The 25,205-nt window shown below is 39.8% G+C and overlaps 1 pseudogene across 1 annotated transcript; it reads right to left on the bottom strand.

The window, feature by feature from the left end:
• Positions 1-7,568: 7,568 nt before the first annotated feature.
• Positions 7,569-22,730, bottom strand: LOC306666908 (sodium-dependent glucose transporter 1B-like; annotated as a pseudogene). The gene is made up of 5 exons (XR_013766700.1): positions 22,350-22,730; positions 12,076-12,244; positions 10,864-10,980; positions 8,130-9,805; positions 7,569-7,847 (listed from the first exon to the last, which is right to left on the bottom strand). The product of XR_013766700.1 is annotated as a sodium-dependent glucose transporter 1B-like (transcript).
• Between the last annotated feature and the right edge of the window lie 2,475 nt (positions 22,731-25,205).

Below are 25,205 nucleotides of genomic sequence, written 5' to 3' on the forward strand. Positions count from 1 at the left end.
ATTGCTTGCTCTATTTCTGTAAGGTACGTCATTGGGATTTTAATTGGAATTGCATTGAATTTGTATAGCACTTTAGGTAGTATCGCCATTTTGACAATATTAATTCTTCCTATCCAAGAACATGGAAGATCTTTCCATCTTCTAAGGTGTTCTTTAATTTCTTTCTTTAGTGTTGTATAGTTCTCATTGTAGAGGTATTTCACCTCTTTTGTGAGATTGATTCCCAAGTATTTTATTTTTTTCGAGGCTATTGTGAATGGGGTAGTTTTCCTAATTTCTCTTTCTGAAGATTCATCACTTATGTATAAAAATGCATTGGATTTATGGGCATTGATCTTGTAACCTGCTACTTTACTGAATTCACTTATGAGTTCTAAGAGTTTTCTGGTGGAATTTCCAGGTTCCTCTAAATATATAATCATGTCATCAGCGAACAGGGATAGTTTGAATTTTTCTTTTCCAATTCGTATCCCTTTAATTTCTTTGGTTTGTCTAATTGCTCTGGCCAGAGTCTCAAGAATGATGTTGAATAGAAGTGGTGAAAGAGGGCATCCCTGCCTTGTTCCAGTTTTTAGGGGGAATGCTTTCAGTTTTTCACCATTTAGAATGATATTAGCCATGGGCTTCGCATAAATGGCCTTTACAATGTTAAGGAATATTCCCACTATCCCTATTTTTTCTAGTGTTTTGAGCATGAAGGGGTACTGTATTTTATCAAATGCTTTTTCTGCATCTATTGAAATAATCATGTGATTCTTGACTTTAAGTCTATTAATATGGTGAATTACGTTTATTGATTTCCTGATGTTGAACCAACCTTGCATCCCTGGGATGAAGCCCACTTGATCATGGTGCACTATCTATTTAATATGTTTTTGTATGCGATTTGCTAAAATTTTGTTGAGAATTTTTGCGTCGATGTTCATTAAGGATATTGGTCTGAAATTTTCTTTCCTTGATGAGTCTCTGTCTGGTTTAGGTATCAGTGTGATATTGGCTTCATAGAATGAGTTTGGGAGGGTTCCCTCCTCTTCTATTTTATGGAATACTTTGAGAAGTATTGGAATGAGCTCTTCTTTAAAGGTCTTGTAGAACTCGGCTGAGAACCCATCTGGTCTCGGACTTTTCTTTGTTGGTAGGCTTTTGATGACTTCTTCTATTTCAGTACTTGAAATTGGTCTATTTAAATTGTTTATGTCCTCCTCGTTCAGTTTAGGCAATTCATATGTCTCTAGAAACCTGTTGATGTCTTCGAAATTTTCTATTTTGTTGGAGTATAGATTTTCAAAATAGCTTCTAATTATGTTTTGTATTTCAATCCTGTCTGTTGTGATATTTCCTTGTTCATTCCGAATTTTAGTGATTTGGGTTTTCTCTCATCTTCTCTTTGTTAGTGTGGCTAAAGGTTTATCAATTTTGTTTATTTTTTCGAAGAACCAACTATTTATTTTGTCAATTTTTTGTATCGTTTCTTTTGTTTCAATTTCATTGATTTCAGCTCTGAGTTTAACTCTTTCCTGTCTTCTACTACTTTTGGTGCTGTTCTGTTCTTCTTTTTCTAGGGCTTTGAGCTGTAGTGTTAGGTTGTTTATTTGTTGAGTTTTACTTCTTTTATTAAATGCGCTCCATGAAATAAATTTCCCTCTAAGTACTGCTTTCATAGTGCCCCAGAGATTTTGATATGATGTTTCTTTGTTCTCATTTACCTCTAAGAATTTTTTAATTTCCTTCCTAATATCTTCTGTTATCCATTCATCATATAATAGCATATTGTTTAATCTCCAGATGTTGGAATAGTTTCTGTGTTTTACTCTTTCATTTATTTCTAACTTCAATCCATTATGATCTGATAGAATACATGCTAGTGTCTCTATCTTCTTGTATTTGCTAACATTAGCTTTGTGGCATAATATATGGTCTATTTTAGAGAAGGATCCATGTGCTGCTGAGAAGAAAGTGTATTCGCTCTTGGTTGGATGGTATATTCTATAAATGTCTGTTAAGTCTAAATTATTGATTGTGTTATTGAGATCTATGGTTTCTTTGTTCAATTTTTGTCTGGAAGATCTGTCGAGTGGTGAGAGAGGCGTGTTAAAATCACCTAGTATTATTGTGTTATGGTCTATTTGGTTTCTGAAATTGAGAAGGATTTGTTTGACATACATGGATGAGCCACTGTTTGGGGCATAGATGTTTATGATTGTTATATCTTGCTGATTTATGCTTCCCTTAAGCAGTATGAAATGACCTTCTTTATCCCTTCTGACTAACTTTGGCTTGAAGTCCACATTATCGGAAATGAGGATGGATACTCCAGCTTTTTTGCTGAGTCCATGCGCATGGTATGTTTTTCCCCATCCTTTCACCTTTAGTCTATGGGTATCTTTTTCTATAAGGTGAGTCTCTTGCAGGCAACATATTGTTGGATCTTTCTTTTTAATCCAATCTGCCAGTCTATGTCTTTTGATTGATGAATTCAGGCCATTAACATTCAGGGTTATTATAGAGATATGATTTGGTTTCCCGGTCATTCGGTTCATTTTTAAAATTTTATTTATTTATTTGTTTGACACAACTTGTTTCCTCCTTTATTTCATAATTCCTTTAGGATAATTCCTCCCTTTGCTGATTTGCTTCTTTGTTTTTCATCTCTTCCTCATGGAATATTTTGCTGAGAATGTTCTGTAATGCTGGCTTTCTTTTTGTAAATTCTTTTAGCTTTTGTTTATCATGGAAGGATTTTATTTCATCGTCAAATTTGAAGGTAAGTTTTGCTGGGTATAAGAGTCTTGGTTGGCATCCATTTTCTTTCAGGGCTTGAAAAATGTTGTTCCAGGCCCTTCTAGCTTTTAGGGTCTGGATTGAAAAATCTGCTGATATCCGTATTGGTTTCCCCCTGAATGTAATTTGGTTCTTTTCTCTCACAGCCTTTAAAATTCTGTCTTTATTTTGTATGTTAGGTATTTTCATTATAATGTGCCTTGGTGTGGGTCTGTTGTAGTTTTGTGTATTTGGAGTCCTATAAGCCTCTTGAAATTGATTTTCCATTTCATTCTTCAGATTTGGGAAATTTTCTGATATTATTTCATTGAATAAATTGTTCATTCCTTTGGCTTGTTTCTCTAGGCCTTCCTCAATCCCAATAATTCTTAAATTTGGCCTTTTCATGATATCCCATAGTTCTTGTAGATTCTGTTCATGATTTCTTACCATCTCTCTGTTTGTTCAACTTTGTTTTCAAGGTTAAATATTTTGTCTTCAATGTCTGACGGTCTGTCTTCCAGGTGTTCTATCCTATTGGATATGCTTCCTATGGAGTTTTTAATTTGGTTTATTGTTTCCTTCATGTCAAGGATTTCTGTTTGGTTTTTTTCAATATCTCTAACTCTTTATTGAAATGATCTTTTGCTTCTTGTATTTGCTCTTTTAATTGTCAATTGGTGCGATCATTCAATGCTTGCATTTGCTCTTTCATCTCATCATTCAGTGCGTGCATTTGCTCTTTCATCTCATGGTTGGCTTCTCTGATCATTTTAATTATGTACATTCTGAACTCCTTTTCTGTCATTTCTTCTGCCATGCTATCACTGGGTTTTATTGATGTAACATCTAGATTTGTTGCAGCATTTTCTTTCCTTGTTTTCTCATATTGTTCAGGTATCAGTGGACTGCTGAGATATTGTAGATTTCCTCTATTGACTTACAATGTCCCTGAAGATTTCTATATATATCCCCCCTTAGCCTTCAGTAGGCTGAAGTCTTGGAGGAAGTTGATAATGCGGTGCTCCACAAGGAAGCTGCCTCTCTAGGAGTGGTGGCCTTCAGGTGGGGTATAATCCCTGCTAGTGGGCAGAGGTGCCTCCACTTGTTGACCAATGGTCATCCAAAGGGGACCTAGGCTGCGGGCTGAGGCAAGGCCTGTTTGGGCCTGAGTCTCTGGTTTTACCGTCCTTGTGGGGAAACCTCACCCAGCAGGGAAGACTCACCCGGTGGGGAGGTCTCGCTGGTCAGTTCCCTCCTAGAGGTTCCCCTCAATTTACAGCTACCGCCTGGGCTGGGCTGCCTTCCTCTGCAAAGTTCCCAGGGGCCCGGCCCTACCTCCTGGGCCTGGGAGCCTCACCCTTCGCAGATGAATCTCCTTAGGCTGCCCCTCCTCAGAGAATCTGCCCGCAGGCCTGGAACCTTCCCTCCGCCCTAAGCCTGTCTCTGTGCGGCTCTTCCACCAAGAAGCCTCCTAGATCCTGGGACCCTGCTCTGCACCTAATCGCCTGGCTATGCGGCCCCTCCTCTGAGCAGCCACCTGGGGCCCCGTACAATCGCTTTGAGTCCCAGAGACCCGCCACACGCCTCTTCCTCCAGACAGCCGCCCAGTATTCCGGTGCGGTCATTAGGAGTCCAAGAAACTCACTGCGTGCCTCCACCTCCCACCAACCACCCGTAGCCCTGGGCAATCAATCACTCCAAGTCGAAGTGACCCTCCCCGTTCCTCCTCCTTCTCCAGATAACCCCCCAGGTGTTCAGGAGCGGTCGCTCTGAGTGGCTCTGAATCCATGTGACCCGCTGCACGGGTCCTCTGGGCAACCGCCCGGAGCTCTGGTGCGGCCACTCAAGACCAAGCGGCCCACCACGCTTCCCCTCCAGGCAGCCCCCCTGTGTTCAGGAGCTGTCACTTTAAGTCCAAACAACTCACCACTCGCCTTCTCCTCTGAGCAGCCGCCTGGAGCGCTAATGCAGTCACTGCGAGTCCAAACGACCCGCCGCGCTCCTCCTCCTCCTCCTCCTCCTCCGGGTAGGCCCCGGTTTTCAGAAGTGGTCTGAGTCCAAACAGCTCACCACGCAGCCCCTCCTCCGGCAACCGCCTGTAGCTCTGGTGCAGTCACTCTGAATCCAAGCGGCCGCGCTCCTTGTCCTCCTCCTCGTCCTCAGGGCAAGCCCCGGTGTTCAGAAGCGGTCGCTTAGAGTCCAAACAGCTCGCCGCGCGGCTTCTCCTCTGGCAACCGCCTGTAGTTCTGGTGCAGTCACTCCGAATCCAAGCGGCCACGTTCCTCTTCCTCCTCCTCAGGGCAGGCCCCGGTGTCCTGAGTCCACACAGCTCTCCTCGCCACTCCTCCCCTGGGCAGCCGCCGGAGCCCCAGTGGTTGCTCCGAGTCCCAGCGCTGTGCCGAGCGGCCTCCTTTACGGCGCTCCCAGTTGTCCGCGTTCACTGCTCCAGCAGGGGGAGGGGCGTCTCGCCGGCAGCTCTACTTCACAAAGTTCCCTGCGTTTTGGGACCACCGTCCCATCCGGGACTCCTTCCCAACGGGTGAGAGTCACCCGGCTGCTTTGAGTTGGTCCCAAGTGTCTCAATATCTCCTCTTTTGAATCCTGAGTCCTGGAGCAACATGAAATGCAGCCACCCTCTAGGTCGCCATCTTGAAACCCTTCATAGAGCTTTTCAAATTCACTGCCCTTGCTCCTTTGGTTTTTCAGTGTATTGTACATCTTTCAGTCCACAAATATTTGTTGAAACTCATGTAAGCTTTCAGTTCCACTTTGGCCCCATTTACAGATAGGGATATTAAGGCAGAGAGAGTAACGAGGAAACAACTTGCCCACGGTAGTCAAGGAATCAGTGACCCTATATGAATAGTGCAACAGTAGCTCAATAAAGCAAGCTGGATTCAAAACTGCCCACAGCATACAGCTGCCTCAATTCCTGTAGATAATTACCATGTTGTGAGGAAGTGGAGCCATTGGCAGTATTTCTGACAACAGCAGTCAACTGAATACTGCCAGCAACCATGTGCCCTGGAAAAGCTGTCCAAGCTCTGATAAAGAATGCTACACTACCCAACAGTGATCTTTGTCCTGTGAGACCCATAGTAAGAAGCACAGTTAAGTCATGTCTACATTGCTGAACCACAGAAATATGAATGTTGTTTTAAGCTGCTATTTTTGTGGTCACTTATTAGTCAGCAATAGAAGAGTTAGCTGAAAAGTTGGCTCTTGGTTATTGTGTATCAGCAGACACTGACCTAAGAACTGATCATTCAAAGGAATGCCAATGCTTCAAAGTGTGCTAAGTCTATTCCTTTCAATGTGGAAACACATTTTCAGAATTTTATAATGCCAGTGATCTCAAGGATATTCACATTTTGGTTTGTGGAATCTTAGCAACTTTTCTGTCTGGATTTCCAGAATGTATGCCACGTTCTCATTATCATGCATCTCTCCCATGGCCCCAGCTCCTACACTGGAAAGGTAGAAGCTGAGGGTAGAATCCCTGTAGTGATGAGCCTCTCATCAGCCAAACAACTGCTACTGCCTAAGGCCAGCAGCCTGAGGAAGAGCAGAGAGTGAAACAGAGGAGATTTCCAAACACTAACCAGGGGAGAAGTACAGTGTAAAAAGAGCAACAGGCGTTTTACCATCAGTTTCCCCACTAGCCCTCTCCAAAGCTGTTAGGTTCTCAACTTGAATGAAAGCTGTAAGGTAAAGGAAAAGTGGTTAAGAAAGGTACTGCATTTCACGTAAGACAAACCAAAGCAATTGTTTTTCAAAAACAAATTTATAGAAATTAGGTAAGAGAAAGCAAACACACTGCATTCTGATAGAAACTTGAGGTCACTCAGCACAAAACTTGGGAAAATATACAAAATCTCTCATCAATTACAGACACACCAGTCTGGCCATACTCATCTGAAGTTCCCCTTCTCATCCCTGATGCCTGGGCTAAGCTACCTTATTATCTTCACTTTGGTTTCCCAGGTATTTCAGACTCAGGGAGGAGGAGCCCTGGATAAGTGACCCAAGAATTCCAAACCCTGGAAAAGACTGTGGCTTATTGTAAACTGAATTTTTATACTGGTTTACAGTATTTGGAGTGGGAATAACCCCCAAACCCAGTGAGGATCAAATCTTAAAACAGGAATACCTCTTACTAAGACAAGCCAGAGGCCTCAAAAGAACAACCTACTTCTAATGTCGTAACTCTCTGAGACAGCTTCTAATATTGGAATATAATATCTAAAATTCCATCTGTACATAACTAGAGATTAAATTAACATTTAAAAATAAGTTTTATTCTGAAATATAAGCAAATATAGTATAATTTCCATGATTGAATGAATTACTATATATCATTGAATCTAAGACATTGATTATAAAACACAACCATATTCTATATATACTTATAGTAATGTGAATTAAATTTTGTCACTATGTTCAATGATCATTAAGACATATCCTGATTGAACATGTTAAAAAGTATGGGGTAAAGGTCTGTCTTAGGATAAACAAAATGCAGCACTAGAAAATGCATTTTTCAGAAAATTATTCAAGAACATATAAGCATTGAATATATGAAAGTGATATGAATTCATAATCAGTAACACATACTCTTTAATTTAGATATTATCTCATTTTCATTTCAAGAATCACACATGAGGCTCTGCACAGTGGAGCATGCCTATAATCCCAGTGGTTCAGAAGGTTGAGGTAGGAGGATTGTGATTTCAAAGCCAGCCTCAGCAAAAGGAAGGTGCTAAGCAACTCAGTGAGACTCCATCTCTAAATAAAATGTGAAATAGGGTGGGGATGTGGCTCAGTGGTCAAGTGCCCCTGAGTCCAATCCCTGGTACCCCCCCAAAAAAAGAATCGCAAATCAGGACATGATATAAACCAGGCCTCAGTGTAGTGCTGGAAGACTGAGTAACACCTTGAATCCAGGTCTCATGGGCTCTGTTCTGTGTTCTCTTTATAGAAATCAAAAATCAAATAAATCATTAGCATTCCTTTGTCTAACCATATAGATAAGGTAAAAGAATTAATAAAAACATCTGCTGATTCCAAAGATGCTTTTAAAGACACTATTCGAAAAAAATAACAGAATGAACATTGCCCTATGTAAATTTATGATTTTTAATTAAAAAAAAAAGTGTCTCAAATATGGCACAGGCCAGGTGTTAGGTCAGTGTACTCTATGGTTTCAGCTAGAATAGGTGGAATATTTTTCCCATCTAGTTGGTGATAACTCTTATGTGCCTGTTCTTCACTGTGTATTTAACTTTTAGTGAGAGTAAAGGCTTTTGTGAGACACACACACATACACACACACACACACACAAAAAAAAAAAAAAAAAAAAAAAGACACTATTCTCCCCAAATTCCCAGGAAGAAGATGACTATCTGGTAATTTACTTAGCAAATCCATTGCACTCCTCCTCAGCAAATTCATTGCACTCAGCAAATCCATTGCTCTACTAGAATACTACCCAAGTTCTCAAACACAAATAGCTTCACTACCTGCTCTGAAAGGTGGAGACCATAAAGTATTACCTAATCAACCACATGCCAAACACTAGTCTCATGACAACTTCCTACTGTACCATATCATACCAATCGATAGTTTCTGGAAGACTCCGGCTTTTAGAGAACATTTCAAAACTTTTCAGCATTTGCTATTAATGAACCTAAAAATTGATCCCCAAAGCATACTAAAAATCTACTAATGCTCTCCTCTGAATGACCTGGTTAGAGGTGGCATTTATTCAAGGCAATCATAAATAATTCATCTCCTCTAAGTGTTAGTCCCTTTTTTCCTGGTTTCTGGCAAGATGCTTCAGAGGGGAATGACCAGATTAACTGGAGAAGATCCAAACATCAATGCATTTGAGAGTGATTGGTTGGAAACATCTGGGCTCTGGACTCCATTGAATTATCTCCAGATGTCTCTATGAAAGAATATCTTATTTTATCATTTATTTCTACCACTTCAAAATCCATTTCATTTCATTTTTTCTACATCCTCCCCTTCATTTTCCTCCTCATAGTCATTTAGCTCAGTTGGAAAGCAAAGTTTTTTAGTTCTCAATCTTTCTGTTTGATTTTTGCTGGTGATCCAGAGGCAAAGTGGCTAATTTATACAGCACAGGAAATATAACAGCAGTGGATATTGCTGACCCCAAACAGGTGTACAGAACTATGGGCAAATCTGGGTATTGTCCTTGAACAATTCCAATTACTGCAGGAATAGCCATTTCTCCCAGGGCAGCACCAACTACCAAAATGGCTGCAGATTTCCCACTTATGGTCGTGTACTGCTCAATCCAGGAAACACCACTAGGAAACGTGGTTGCCATTGAGGCCCCATACAGCGAAGTAGCAATCCAGAGACAAAGTGGACTCTTGTCAAAAAGCACCAGAAACAAAGATGAAGCCAGGCTGCCAATGTTGCTCAACACAATCATGGTGCCAGGCTGTAGACAGGTAGCAAAGAAGATTGCCAGCCCCCTGCAGGCTGCAAAGGTCCCCCAGAAGATGGAGTTCAACCCAGCTGCTTCTCGTTCTTCCATGCCAGCATGGGTGGTGGCAAAGGAGAAAACATAAGAGCCATATGTTGTCTCTGCTCCAACATAAAAAAAGAAGAACAGGAAAAGGAGGCAGAGAAGGCTTTTGTGATATTCAGCCCTTCGATATCCCTGAGCAGATGCTTTTGATTTTTCCTGCCTTGAGCTTTTCTTAAAAAACAGAGCAAACGGGAAGACAGACACTATGAAGATATAAGTGCCAATAAAAGCATAAGCCCACAGGAGATTCATGTTATCAGGCAATCCAAACAGAGGGACTGAGTCAGTTTCAGATGATCCATTGGTGGCTGGAGGCTGAAAGTCAGGCTCTGTGTGGTTTTCAGCAGACACTGTGGTACCCAAGGCCAGTTTAGCCAGAAGTGGAGCTAGAAAGGCACCCAAGGCAAAACTGAAGTGTAAGGCCTGCATGTGTGGGGCTCCTTCATCCCCCCAAATATCCAAGATGAGGACATTACCACCTGCCAGTGAAAGAGGGAGAAATTATTTCCATAAAATACAGTTACCTTGTTAAAAATATAGGTCATTAGAATTAGAATTAATATTTATTTCATGGCATGAGCATCATAATGTTCAAAATTATCAAATACTGCACCTGATTCCATTCAGATTAAAGGAACTCTAACCCACTACCACCAGAGAACTATGTCTTACAACATCTCATCTGCATAATGGAATTTTACAACTATTAAACTAGTACCTCCTAGAGCTAGTCACATTAGCAAAGACATTTTTTTTAAAAAAGCAGGGCTTAACACCAAACTGAAGAGTAATATTTTTACACCAAATATTTATTTGTAAGTATTTTAAATACATACATATTTACTATGCAAACTTTTACCATCAGATCCTGGCCATATTACCAAAGTGTTGTGTGCTTGCATGATGACATAGTAGCTCTAATGCTGGGCAACAGAAGCACTTGAGAGAGGGGAGAAAAAAGAAAGGAAAGTAGTAGTACAGTGTATGCATTTCTCTTTAGTTCAAAACAGGTGCGTTTTAAATTCGGTAGCTGCTTCTGTGCTTGTGGAGTCAAATTAAGCTTTGACACTTGTTTTGTCCTATTAAATCATCAATTTAATGATAAAATTCTCTCCCCAAATAAAGCTCACTCACCTGTACCATAATTAGCCACAGGAGGAGGGTCCTTCCCTGCTTGGATACCATACATCAACAATCTCCCTTAAAACCAAACTATTTCTATTCATTTAATAGGTGGCTGCTAGGGCCTGGGGATTTAACTCGGTTGGTGGAGTGCTTACCTCGCATGCACAAGGCCCTGGGTTTGATCCCCAGCACCACCCAAAAACAAAAATAGTTGGCTACCCAAAAATTGGTGCCCTAACTGGCAAGAAGAGGAGCTACCTCTAGAAGGGTGGTTCTGACAGGGTGAACCCACGACCCACTCAGTAAGTCCATGTCATTTCAAGAGCACTGCCAGCAACAGGCTAATATCATCTGCTACACTCCCTGGTAGAAAGTCCGCACTCCCAGAGATGACACTGAAATGTTCACTTACCTATACCCACAATGCTCCCTGAAGCACCAAAGACAGACATCATGATGATCATTACTATTGCTCCCTTGTAAAAAGGAATAAGAAAAAGACCAACTGCAGTAGCTAACATTGACATCCCTGAGAAGAAAAATTTTAAAGTCAGCTATTAAAAGCAGAATTTAGGCAGGTTCACGGGTCAAGTCAACATCATAATAACTTTAAAAATGCAAAATAAGGTGAGATTTAAATTTGGTGATTGTGTGTAAATGAGTTGCAGCTTCTGTAAGTGGTTATGTCATTTAAATTTTTATAAGCTTTATAGACTCTAAAACACAAATTTCTATGACATGATTACAATTCAGGTACTGTTAATTGAACTATAAATTATGACACAAAGGAAAGTTTTATTGTAAAAGACTTGCCAAAATTGAATGTTATGCATTTAAGAAACTAATGGTATGCTTAGTATGTATTAACAGTGTAAAAAAACAAAAATTAAATGCAATAAATATAGTATTTTGTAGTAAAAACTTACTAACTAAACTAGTCTTAGGAATAGGGAGGGAAAAAAGAAATATATACTTTCAACTCACATTGCAGATAAAGGGGATTCTTTATTTTTCAGCAACAAATTATTCTCCTTGCTTCCAAAGGAGATTTATGTTTTATTATATAAATCTAAATTTTCTTGAAATATGCCAATTTATTCAAAACAGAATAGGTTAAAAGCTTTGCCATCTATTTTCAGGGTGAATTAGAGCAATCCAGGGTCATCACTGACATGGGACAGCAGGGACAAAAATATAACCTACCTCAGTTCACTCACCATCCCCTCTCCCTTCACTTTCAATCCAGAGTCCATAAAGCCTGGGTAGGTTCCAGGAGCTCATTCTAATCTCTATGGCCCTAGGAGATCTGTCCTACAACATGAGCAGAGCCTTTTGGACAACCAGTGCATGATCCTACAGTGGTACTTAAATTACAGTGAAGGTCTAGGAGGCTAAGGAGTGCTCATGCACACATCAGAGGGCTGATCTAAGTTTCCAGAGGGCGCAGCACAGATTGCCCCAAACTGCCAAGGTGAGAGCAGACATGGAAACCAAATTTCCAATGAGGACACCCAAATAGCACCCATTTTAGTTGTCAATCACTCTGCAGGCTACTATTTTCATATTAGAGCCAAGCTGTAAAATCATTTGCAGTCACAAAAAACACAAAGCAGTGTTTACTTACCCAAAAGTAAAAAATGATTCATATAGTCAAAAAGAACTCCACCAATCATAGAGCCACACAAATATCCAGAGGCACGGCCCACAAAAATGAGAGAAAGACTGCTGATATTTCTGTTCACATTTCTTGCCAAATCTTGAAAGGTGGGTCCCAGTATACCGATACACATTCCCTAAAATTTCAAAAGATGAAAGCATTTTATTTACAATCATTAAAATAATGTCTAAGTGGTAGCTTTTTCCAGTATTAAAAGGTAGGAGGGAGGATTACAATGTAATGCAGGGAATTACTAAGTCCCACAGTGAGGTAAAATGTACTATGACAATACCATTATTATTAGAATTACAAACTCCTGTAGATTTTTCTTGTATTTGCAACTCTCAATGTTACAAAATTATTTTAGAGGATTCAAGATGGCAATTTAGAGGAAGCCTGCATTCCTCAGGGCTCCATGGCTTAGATTCTCATGGCAGGAATATGCTCCTCAGTGAAGTGAGCGGATGTGGGATTGCACTGAAATTCAATCATCCTAGTGTCTTACGGACTCAGAAATTTGGGTACATTAAACAAAGAAGAAGGGGTTTATTGGAGCTGAACCATTGGCAGTGGCAGCAGTAGCAACAGCAGCTCTGGTTCACCACAGAGGGAGGGAGAATACAGAGAAAAACCCAGATTTGGTATGGAAAAACCTGAGACCAGAAAAACAGACTAAACAGCTGATCCAGAGGCTGCACTGTGCAGTGGTGCTTGAAAAGTGTGCTCTCTGTTTCCCAACATGCCACAGAGAGCTGAGGTGGAGCCATTTTGAAGCAGTCATGCTATAGCTGATGCTGCAGAGTCAGGAGAACATAGCAAACACTGCCATGCTGCTTTGGCAAGTGCCTACCATGTGGCCTAGGGTGTACCTGGCAGAACATGTGTGAAACAGGCACAAAGGAGATTGTACCCAGGGGATTCAAGTTGAAAAAGTAAAGGGAATCCTAATACTTCTCCTTTGAGTCTGGCAGCTCCTGATCCACTGAAGTGGGTAGGGAATCTGAAAAGGTGAATGTGAATACACTCAGGGACTAAGCCTGGGAAGGCTGTGCTTGTGGGTGTAAAGTTGGGTAAGGATTAACTCCCCGGCCCCATGTGTAGACTTCTTGGGAGGCCCCTGTTTTAGTCAGCTTTTTCATTGCTGTGACTAAAGGATCTGACCAGAACAATTTTAGGGGAGGAAAAGTTTATTTTAGGGCTCACAGTTTCATTGGTCTTAGTCCATAGAAGGCTGGCTCCATTCCTCGAGGCTCAAGGTGGGGCAAAGGGAAGCAGCTCACATCATCAGGAAGCAGAGAGACTCCACATTCCATATACAAATATATAACCCAAAGCCACGCCCCAATTCCCACCTCCTCTGGCCACACCCTCCCACTTCAGTTACCATTCGGTTAATCTCTATCAGGATATTAAATCACTGATTGGGTTAAGACTCTTATAACCCAACCTTCTTGCACTGTCTCACATGTGAGCTTTTTGGGGGACACCTCACATCCAAACCATAACAGCCTCTGAGATCCACACTCTCCAGAGCAAATGTCACCCAACAAAGCCCCTGAGGCCTGATTAGACCTAAGCCCCACCCAGCAGAATTTCCCTCAGGGAATTCTGCAGCAGCTTCACCCCTAGGAGGGCACAGATCTGGTCTGTGCACACAAACTCCAACATCCCAGTCCATCCTATGTCACACTGGTGAGAAGGAAAGCTGAGAATAATTTCGACAAGCTTCCAGCTTAGGCCATTCCAACTAGCAAACTGAAGAGCAACACAAAGAAGGAGGGGTTAAAAACCCCCCACCCGTACTCTTATCACTTAGTAAATAGCTCAAGAAGAAACGAAAAGACACTTAAGCATAGACAGTGACCATCCAAAATAATCTTGTTGATTATTTTGACCACGTTAGTGGAGAATATTCATTTTTCATTAATCTTTTTCTTTTATTTTTCTTTGTGTGTGTGGGTGAGGAGAGGAAGAGAAAGAATACCTGCTGTGTCAATTGGTTTAGGGATATATATACATATTTGTTTCTATTTTTTTTTCTCATTTTTACCAGTTTTAAATGTAGTTATTTTTCCTAGCCTTGTCTTTTAAGGGTAAGGTTGTTTTGGTTTGTATATTTTGCTGTGGTTTTGTATTGTTTTCATTTGTTTGTTTCTCTTTCTCTCTCTTCCTTTTAATAGCCAAATTCTATTGTTCTCTCTTCCCATTTCTTTTTACTTTGTTTCTCCTATTTTTTCTCCACTTTCCTTTAACCATCATTTGCTATATCTCGTCTCCATTGTTTCTGTTTACTTTTGGAAACTGTAAACTTTTTTCTACTTTCTTAGCACATTTTCATTTCTCTTAATTAACTCTATTTTTACCATCTTTTAGAACTATTTGGTTTATATAATTCCTCCCCCTCCCCTTAATACTGATGCAATTATTACGTCTGTGGATGACATAGTTGACACCTGCCATTTGCTTTAAAGCCAGATCTAGTTCATGGTTATTGTTTTTACTGTTGACAATTGTTGACCAACCATTCCTGTTTTATATGGTAATTAATGTTGTAAATGTCATAGTAAGAACTGGGCATTTACTGTAATGCTGTGCATCGTTTGAATCAGTTGTTACTATTGTTTGTTTTTCCCTATTCTGTAAGTTGCTGGGAACCTACAGGGACACTACAGGTTCACAGAGTAGACACTCTGCTGCTGAACTACACTCTACTAAAAGAGACAGCACTTTGCCCACACACAAATTAATTACACTCAATCTTTAGCTATACTTTAATACAAAGAATAGAAGACACAAAAACCCAAATTAATGAGCAGGCTCCAAATAGAAACAGATAGCAATGACTCCCACCCCCAGTTCCACCTATGGACGCCCACTGCTACAGCAAAAAGAAAATTAACATAAAGGCTGTCGATACCCATCTATAAAGGGGATCTCTATCTAGGTCATGCTAGGATACTTTGGCATGACCATAGACTAAAATGACCATAGACTAAAAAGTCCCATACATAAGAGAAAAAGAGAAATTCTTCCAACAGACGCATAAAACCCAACACAGGAATACAAGAAATATGAAAAAAACAAGTAACATGGTCCTCCTAAAGGTCATAGGTAACCCGCAACTGACCATCCAAATATTGAAGTGGATGAAATACCAGATAAAGAATTCAAAAGAATCATTATAAAAATAATTAATTCAAAGAGAACACAGAAAAACAACTAAGTGAATTAAAGAAGTCAGTAGAGGACTATGAATGAGAAATTCAATGAGGAGATAGAAATATTAGAAAAGACCCTAACAGAAAGCTTGGAATTGAAAGACCCAATATATCAAATAAAATGTTCAGCTGAAAATCTCTATAACATCTGAAAGTATAACAGAGTAGACAGAAATTCAGAGCTGAAAGACAAAGTGGCCAACCTTAATATACTTTCAGTCAGCATTATAAAAAAAAAAAAAAGTAAGTAAGTAACCATGATCAGAATATACAACTCTGGGAAAACATTAAGAGACCAAATTTAAGAATCATTGGAATTGAGAAGGGTTGTGAGATGCAAGTTAATGGAATGAAAAACCTCTTCAGAGAAAGAGTAACAGAAAAATTTCCAAACCTTGAGAGTGACATGGACATCCATATACAGGAGGCATTCAGAACTCCAAAGAGATAAGATCAAGAAAGACCCTCTCCATGACACATTATAATTAGAATGCCTCACATATAAAGCAAGGATAGAATTTTAAAAGCCTACAGAGAAAAACATCAAGTCATATTTAAAGGCAAGTCATTCAGAATCACTTTTGATTTCTCAGTACAAACCCTAAAAGCCAGAAGGGCTTGGAATGATGTGTTTCAAGTCCTGAAAGAAAACGATTGTCAACCAAGACTGCTATTTCCAGCAAAGCTATACTTCAAAGTGAAAAAGGAAATAAAAACCTTTTGAGATAGGCAGAAAATAAGGGATTCATAACTGCTAAACTGGCACTACAGAACTTACTTAAAGAATACTCCACACAGGAGAAATAATAAACCCCAGAGCTCACAAATAAACAAATCTCATTTGAAGAGTAGTTAAGTAAATGAGACACAGGGCCAAACTTAACATTATAAATAAATCAAAATGGCAGGCATTTATAAATATCTCTCTATAATAACATTGAATGCAATTGGTCCCAATTCTCCAACTAAAAGACATAGGCTGATGGAATGGACTAAAAACAACATCCAACTCTATGTTGTTTGTAAGAGATGTACCTCACAGGCAAAGACAGTCACAGAGTGAGGGTACAAAGATGAAAATTAATATACCAAGTGAATGGAGGCCCAAAACAAGCAGGTGTAGCTACTCTCATATCTGACAAGGCAGATGTCAAAGCAAAATTAATCAGAAGAGACAAAGAAGGTCACTTCATACTGTATGGGGAATGATCCAAGAAGACATACCAATAAAAATATTTATGTCCCAAACATGAATGCAACTAATTTCATGATAGAGATACTCTTCAAATTGCAGCCTCAGGTACACCCCAGGACAATAATACTGGGTGATTTCGACACACTTTTCTCACCATTCCATAGGTCATCCAGACATAAACTCAGTAAAGACTCTTTGGCTGGGTGCAGTGGTGCATGCCTGCAATCCCCGCAGTTTGGGAGGCCGAGGCAAGAAGATCATGAGTTCAAAGCCAGCCTCAGCAACTTAGCGAGGCCCTATCTACTCAGTGAGACCCTGTTTCTAAAAAAAAATTTTTTTAAAGGGGGGACTGGAGATGTGGCTCAGTGATTCAGGGCCCCTGGGTTCAATACCCAGTGACAAAAATAAAAGACTCTTTGGACCTGAAAATATTATAAATCAAATTGACTTAGTGGTCATCTTCAGAATATGTCATCCAACAACAAATGAACACGTGTTCTTCTTCTCAGCATTTCATGGAGAATTCTCCAAAATAGACCATTTTAGGAACAGAGCAACTCTTAGCCAATATCAAAAAGTTGATATATTTCTTTACATCTTATCAGATCATAATGGATTGAAATTAGAAATCAACATAACAAAACCCTACAGAAATTATATAAATACATGGAGATTGAACAATGCCCTTTGAATGATGAATGGGTGATAGAAGAAATCAGGGGAGGAATTAAAAAATTCATAGACTCAAATGAGAATAGTGATACAACATACCAAAACTTCTGGGACACTCTGAAGGCAGTTCTAAGAGGAAAGTTTAGAGCTATAAGTGCCTACATAAGAAAATCAGAAAGATCCCAAATAAATAGACTACTGATGCATCTCAAATCCCTTCAAAAGAACAACAACCAGTTCCAAAACCAGCAGACGGAAGGAAGGAAAAAATTAAGGTCAGAGCTGAAATCAGTGAAATGGAGAATAACAATACAAAGGATCAATGATACAAAGAGTTGGTTCTCTGAAAAGGTAAGTGCTTAACCAAACTAATCAAAAGAAAAAAATGCAAATTAATAAAATTAGAGATGAAAAAGGAGAAATCACCAGACATCATAGAAATCCAGCAGATCACAGGGACTATTTAGAAAAAACTTATACTCCAATAAACTGGACAACCTGGAGGAAATGGATACATTTCTAGGCACATACAATCTGACAAAAGTGAACCAAGAGGGCACAGAAAACCTAAATGAACCAATAACATAAGATAGAAGCAGTAATAAAAACCCTTCCACAAAAGAAAAACCCATGATCAGATGAATACTAGCTGAATTCTACCAGACCTTTAAGAAAAAACAAATGCCAATACTCCTTGAATTATTCCATGAAATAAAAAGGGATGGAATACTTCCAAATTCATTCTATGAAGCCAGCATCACCCTTGTACCAAAATCAGGTAAGGAAATGTCAAGGAATGAATACTACAGATCAATATCCCTGATGAGCTTAGATGCATAAATACTTAATAAAATATTAACAAATTGTATTCAACAATGTATTAAGAAGATTGTACACCACAGACAAATTGGTTTTATTCCAGAGATGTAAGGAAGGTTTAATACATACAAATCAATAAATGTAATTCATAACATAAATAGAATTAAGGACAAAAATCACTTAGTCATCTCAATAGGTGCAGAAGAAGGCCTTTGACAAAACTCAGTGATAAAAACAATGAAGAAACTTGGGATAGAAGGAACCTATTTGAACATAATAAGGGTCATATATGAAAAACCCAAAGCCAACCTCATAGTAAAACAATGAAACATTTTTTTTTTTAAATCTGGGACAAGACAAGGATGTGCACTTTCACCACTCCTATTTAATGTATTGCTAGAAATTCTAGCTAGAGCTATTAGGCAAGAGAAAGAAATAAAAGAGATAAAAATTAAAAAGGAAGAAGTAAAAATATCACTGTTGGCAAATTATATGATCTTATACCTAGAAGATCCAAAAACTGCACCAAAAGACTTCTAGAACTAATAAATTTGACAGAGAAGCAAGTTACAAAGTCAACATATAACGTACACATATACCAACAATGAATCTGCTGAGTAATAAATCAGGAAAACAATTCCATTCACAACAGCCCAAAAAAACACCCACAAACAAGCAAACCTAGGAATAAATCTAACCAAAGAGGCGAAAGATCTCTACAATGAAAATGATAGAACATTGAAGAAAGAAATTGAAGAAGACCCCAGAATGTGAAAAGACCTCCGATGTTCATGGATAAGCAGAATTATAATGGCCAAACTACCAAAAGAAGTCTAGAGAGTCAATGCAATCCCCATCAAGATATGAATGACATTCTTCAAAGAATTAGAAAAAGCAGTCCTGAAATTCATTTGTAAGAATAAAAGCAATATAGCCAAAATAGAATATAGCAATTCTAAGCCAAAGAAGCAATTCTGGAGGCATCACAATACCTGACTTCAAATTATACTATAGAATTGGAGTGACAAAAAATATGGTACTGGCATCAAAACAGACACATAGACCAATGGTACAGAATAGAGGACACAGAGATAGACTCACACTTGTATAGTATTCTGATCCTTGACAAAGGTACTAAAAACATACAATGGAGAAAAGATGGCCTTTTTAACAATGGTGTGGGAAAACTGGTTATCCATAAGCAGAAGAATGAAAGCAGACCCTTACCTCTCACCCTGCATGAAAATAACTCAAAATGAATCAAATACCTAGGAATTAGAACAAACTATGCAACTCCTAGAAGAAAACGGAGGGTCAACACTCCAGCATAGAGGCACAGGCCACAACTTTCTCAGTAGGAGCCTTAAAGCTCAGGAAAAAATGTCAAGACTTAATAAGTGGGATGGCATCAGATTAAAATGCTTGTGCAGAGAAAAGGAAATAACTAGGAATGGGAAGAGAGAACCTACAGAATGGGAGAAAATCTTTGCTAGCTACTCTTCTGATAGAGGATTGATATCTAGAATATATAAAGAACTAAAAAAACTTTACATCAAAAAACTAAATAACCAAATTAATAAATGGGCAAATGAATTAAGCAGACTCTTTTCAAAAGCAGAAATACAAATGGTCAACAAATATATGAAAAAAACATTCAACATCTTTAGCAATTGGGGAAGTCCAAATCTAAACTACACTGGGATTTCATCTCATACCAGTCAGAACAGCAGTCTTCTGAGGGCATGGGGAGTGAGAGGAGAATGGAGAAACTTTTGGTTACATAGAGGGAAATGAGAGGGAGGGGGGTATGAAAAATCTAGAAATGAGACAGACATCATTACCCTATATACATGTATGATTACACAAATGGTATGAATCTACATTGTGTATGACCGTGGAAATAAAATGACGTGCCCCATTTGTGTACAATGAATCAAAATGTAGTCTGTAAAAAATTTAAAAAATAAATAATTTAAAAACGAATACAAACAATAATAAATGCTGGAGAAGATGTGGAGAAAAAGGAACACTTTTACATCATTGGTGAGAATGTAATTTGGTACAATCACCATGGAGAATCAGTATGGAGGTTCCTCAAAAGAATAGGCATCAAACTACCATATGACCCAGCCAGATCCTTAGTATTTATGTTAAAGAATTAAAGTCATTATACTACAGTGACACATGCATACCCATGGTAATAGTAGCACAATTCACAATAGTCAAACTAAAGAACCAACCTAGGTCTCCATCAATGGATGAATGGATAAAGAAAATATGATATATACACCCAATGGAGTTGTACTCAGCCATAAAGAAAAATGAAATTATGTCATTTGCTGGAAAATAATGAAACTAGAGACCATTATGTTAAGTGAAGTAAGCCAAATTCAGAAGGTCAATTGATATGTTTTCTGTCATAAGTGGAAGCTCAAGAAGAAAAAGGAAAAGGAAGTTGGGGGGAACAAGAAGAAAGGTACCAAGGAGTGAAAGGCAGGGAGGGAGGGGTGTAATACTGGTCAAATTATATTGTTATAGTGTGTGCATGTACAAATAAGTAACAAATCCCATCATTGTATACAACTATAATGCACCAATAAAAATTATTCTAATTCTTCTGACTTTTCATTGCAATTTTGTCTAGTTTTTGAATACCTTAAAAGAGTATTCTTGATGAATTGTTAATAAACTGTAACAAAACTATTCTCACAGTACTTTGGTATATTTTGAAATATACTACATGCACAAGTAACCTTGGATTGTAGATTTTAAAATTTTAAATTATCCACACATCAAAATATTTCCCTGGGTTTTATGTTAAAACAGCAATATTTTGGTAGGGTCTTTCCTCAGAACTACACATATGCAATATGCAGGAGATAAACAATTTGAATATTTCCAATCTACATTTTTCCAAAACCACTAGGAAATATCACAAACACATATACAGAATAACTAACAATAAAATGTTACTTGGACAATGTGTTAATAAAGAACTAGGGGTTACAGTTCATTTCATGGGAAATTTGTCAGATCCTTCAAGAAAAACATGTTTTTTCTTCATCTACATTTCAAGAAAAATTGATTCTAATTACACTGCTCTGCTTTAAATGCAGATTATATCTGTTGTCCAACAGAAGCCATCCAGTTGGAGAACCAGGGTGTGCACAGGCCCAGAGCAAGGTTCAGGTTGAAGGAAAGAAGCCAGAATACTGACTCTAATCATATTATTACTCCTGTTCTTCAAAGGACTTGTAACAGGATTTGGCACATAGTGAATGCTCACCAAGTATTTATTTCCTCCCACATCAAATATTCTAAGAAATAACTGTGGTTCAAATTCTCTGAGATGCTAAGTGGTCAGATGTAACTTTCCCCAAAGGTCTAAACCACTTAACACTCCAGAATGGGAAATTATCAAGTTTGGTAAAAGGCACTTCTAGACTTGCACTTTGCTGAAGAAAAACATTTAAGGATCTGAAGGATTCATGTCAATAGGATTGTGAGCAGAATAAGAGATGTTCCTAGCTAGCCAGGCAAGGTGGTTTAATTTAATAGGCCAGTAATTCCAGTAACTAGGAGGCAGAGGCAGGAGGATCACAAGTTGGAGGCCAGCCTGTGTAATTTAGGTGAGACTCTGTCTAAAAATAAAAAAAACAAAAAGGGCTGGGGAAGTAGCTCAATGGTAGAGTGCTCCTGGGTTCAATTCCCAGTAAAGTAAACACACACACACACACACACACACACGCGCGCGCGCGCGAGAAAGAGAGAGAGAGAGAGAGAGAGAGAGAGAGAGAGAGAGAGAGAGAGAGAGAGAGAGAGAGAGAGAGGTGTGGGGGGAACGGGAGAGAAAATGTTCCTGGGTTCTTGGCTCTACCACTTACCAGCTGTTTGATAAGGGAAAAGTCACTTTCCTCTTTGCCTGTTTCCCTATCCTCAAAATTAAGAGGTGAGTTGATTCTGAGCAGGACACTTAGAAGAGGATATCCCAGAAAAGCAGCTTTCTGCATAATAATTTTGGCCTTGAGTGGGTGGATGCGGAGTGCAGCCGCTAAAGACCTGCGCAACCTCTCTTGTATCTAACTCAAATAGGAGATATAGGAAAGGTTACTCAGTTGGAAAACACATTAAGAAAATCAATTTTGCGCTTGACAATAACCCTCCACGATTCGAATTGTGCCCATTTTGCAGATGACCCAATAGATGCCCAGGCTGATAAACTAAAGCGCCCAAGGTCACATAGTGCGCAGGTGGCAAAGCTCGGACTCCACCTTCGCCACTTGCTCTGCAGGGCGCCTGTTCGCCAGGGCCTGGGAGGGTCGCAGCCCAGCTCTCACCAGCCCCAGGAAGGCCGCATACAGGATCACGGTGGTGAACCAGCGCAGCACGCTCGCGGCGCGGCCGCTTGGCGGGGAGACCGTCACGGTCTCTGGCTTATTCCCGGCGGGGGCCTCCGCCTGGAGGAGCCGCTGCCCAGCAGCCGCGGCCTGGGTCCCACGGAACTCCAGTTCCAGCTCCAGCTTGGTGACTCCGAAATGGTTTTGCTGTGGTTCTCCGTTCAACCGAGCTTCAGGGGTTCCGAGGTGAGCCACGGTCCTGTCCCTTGCGTCCCGACTGTTGGCAAAGTCGCCGCCTCCCCGAGGACCGCCCCCAAGAAAGTCGGACTTTGGGATGCGCAGGTGTGACACGCAGCGGGCCCTCGCGCTCCGGATCGCACGTCAGGTGAGACCACTGAGGCCAGGGGACACCGTGCACCTTGGCAGAGTCAACCGAAGCTGCAGTCTTGGAACACCAAGTTAAGGGGTGAGGTGCTGCCAAACCTTTAGCAGGAAATATGGGCCAAGGGCTGCAGGATGGAACCTCGTGCCGGCTCCCCAGATGGGAGTTGAGGGAATATGAGGATCTTCCCTTATAAAGTTTCCAAATCCCTGCTCTTACTCCTTCCGAGATATGAGGTTTCTTGGTCTACCTTTCATCTTTTGTTCCGTAAATATTTGTTGGTCCTACTGTGTAAGCTTTCACATCGTACTATCTCAGTCAATCTCACAATAACACTCTGAAATCACTTTAGCCCCCAAGTACAAATCGGAGGATTAAGACGTAGGGAATAAGTAACAACATGCTCGTGCTCAGTCAGCGAGTCGGTGGTAACACGTGAACAGACTGACAGTAGGTCAAGAAAGCAATCGGTGTCTAAAGCTGTGATTCCAGTCCCACATCTGCTCAACTCCTGCAGTTAATCCCGGTGTTGTAAAGAAATGAAGAAAAGAAGGCGTTGGTTTGGGGGATTGCTGAGTAAAGTTGTGCCTGCTGAAAAAGAAAGGCCTTATCTTCTTTAATCTATACCAGTTTTGTTTTCTTTTGCTCTCCAGCCAAAGACCTCATCTCAAAATGTGATGTGAATGTTTTTCTTTATCCTCTCTCTGAAATATTTTTCACCTGATTTCTCTCTCTCTCTCTCTCTCCCTCTCTCTCTCTCTCTCTCTCCCTCTCTCCTGTACTATGAACTTCAGTTTCATCATTCTTTGCAATTCAGTTCTCCAGCTTCATCCTTTCCATCATTAAATCCTCCTCAGTTTAACCTCAGAAATGTCTCTTCAATCTACTTCCAACTCCCCATTCCCGCTACCTTATTTCTTTTTCTCCTCATTTCTTGCTTAGGCTAGTACAAAAGCTTTCTGGTTGATTCCAAAGTCTAAATCTTGAAGATTTCAGTGGGGGCCTCTGGGACATAAATATGATGACAGAAAACAGGACTTCAAAAAGTAAGAGTCAGTCATTCAGGAGAGAGGTAGTGCTTTGAGATATATCTTCTGTTAGTTGAAACAGTACATGTAGGTTGGATATCGACTGTGGGATTCCAGCTACAGTAGAAGGAAAACAATGAGCAAAGGGCTATGGCATCATGTGGACATTAGGAACTGATTCCACTTGTGGAGTCATAGAATGTTTCAAAGAGAAGATGATATTTCATCTAGATCTTTCAAGAATAAGTAGAATTTGTCATAGGGAAAGGGGTGTTTCAAGTAAAAAGATATTTCCTCTTAGCACAAACATACAGAGAAATCTGAGGGCATGGGGTGTTTATAAGGCAGGCTCTGCTAAATTCTGGGAAAATACGCACATAGAAGAGACAGTTTCTACTGTCACAGAGTTCATGACTGGTATTAAACCATTACACAAAGGTTGTGGAGCTTAATAATTGAGCAAGTCATATGAAGAAAACAGAGGATATGACATAACCTATTTTCGTTTTGGATGTTTGGGAAGTGTATTTTTGAGAAAAGTTTGGTGTGGTAGAAATAAAAGATATATCAAAAAGAGAGCAGAAGCTGGGCATGGTGGCGCACACCTATAATCTCAACTGCGGGTAGTCTGAGGCTAGAGGATCGCATATTTGAGGCCAACCTGGGCAATTTAGGGAATTAAAAAAATTTTTAGAAAGGGTTGGGGATGTAACTCAGTGATAGAGCACTCCTGGGTTTAATCCCGCACGAGAGAGAGAGAGAGAGAGAGAGAGAGAGAGAGAGAGAGAGAGAGAGAGAGAGAATGGAAGATGATGTGCGAGACAAAGGTTAGGTGCACATTGTAAAGAGTTTTGAATGCTGTACAAAGGAGTTTGGACTTGAGCAACTCATTTCTGTTGATACAATGAGATCTAATATAAGCAAAAGTATTTTTTCAGAATATAAAGCTTCACAATATTTAATCTTTATATACTAACACAACTCATGTCACTCTCCTGGTATTTATTCCATGTAGCCACCACCATGCACCTGACCATCTCTAAGGAATTTGAGATCCTGCCTTGACGCTTCTTTCTTTCTAGATAAATTGATTTATTTAAAGATCTATTTATTCATTTAAGATCTAACTGGCTTTTATTTTGGATTGGGGAACATCTCTTTCTATCAGATAGAATGGGTATTTGGGTGAACTGAGCAGAGGTGCTTATCTTTATATGCAGAAAAGTACTGAAAAAGAAACAGGAACAAGAGTGGATGGGTTCTTTAAAAATTACTTTTCTGAGAGAGTTAGAAGAGAGACTTCCTTATCATGTCTGCTCAGGTATATGGGGCCCCTTCTGATTGGCTACTGTGTTCTTATTGGTCGTTGCCCTCAGACTCTGAAATTATAAGGTCAGAGATCATATCCATTTGTTCTTCAGCATATGCCAGTGTGAGCAGCAAACT

This window comes from Sciurus vulgaris (assembly GCF_902686455.1).
Source record: "Sciurus vulgaris genome assembly, chromosome: 7".
Classification (NCBI taxonomy): Eukaryota; Metazoa; Chordata; class Mammalia; order Rodentia; family Sciuridae; genus Sciurus; species Sciurus vulgaris.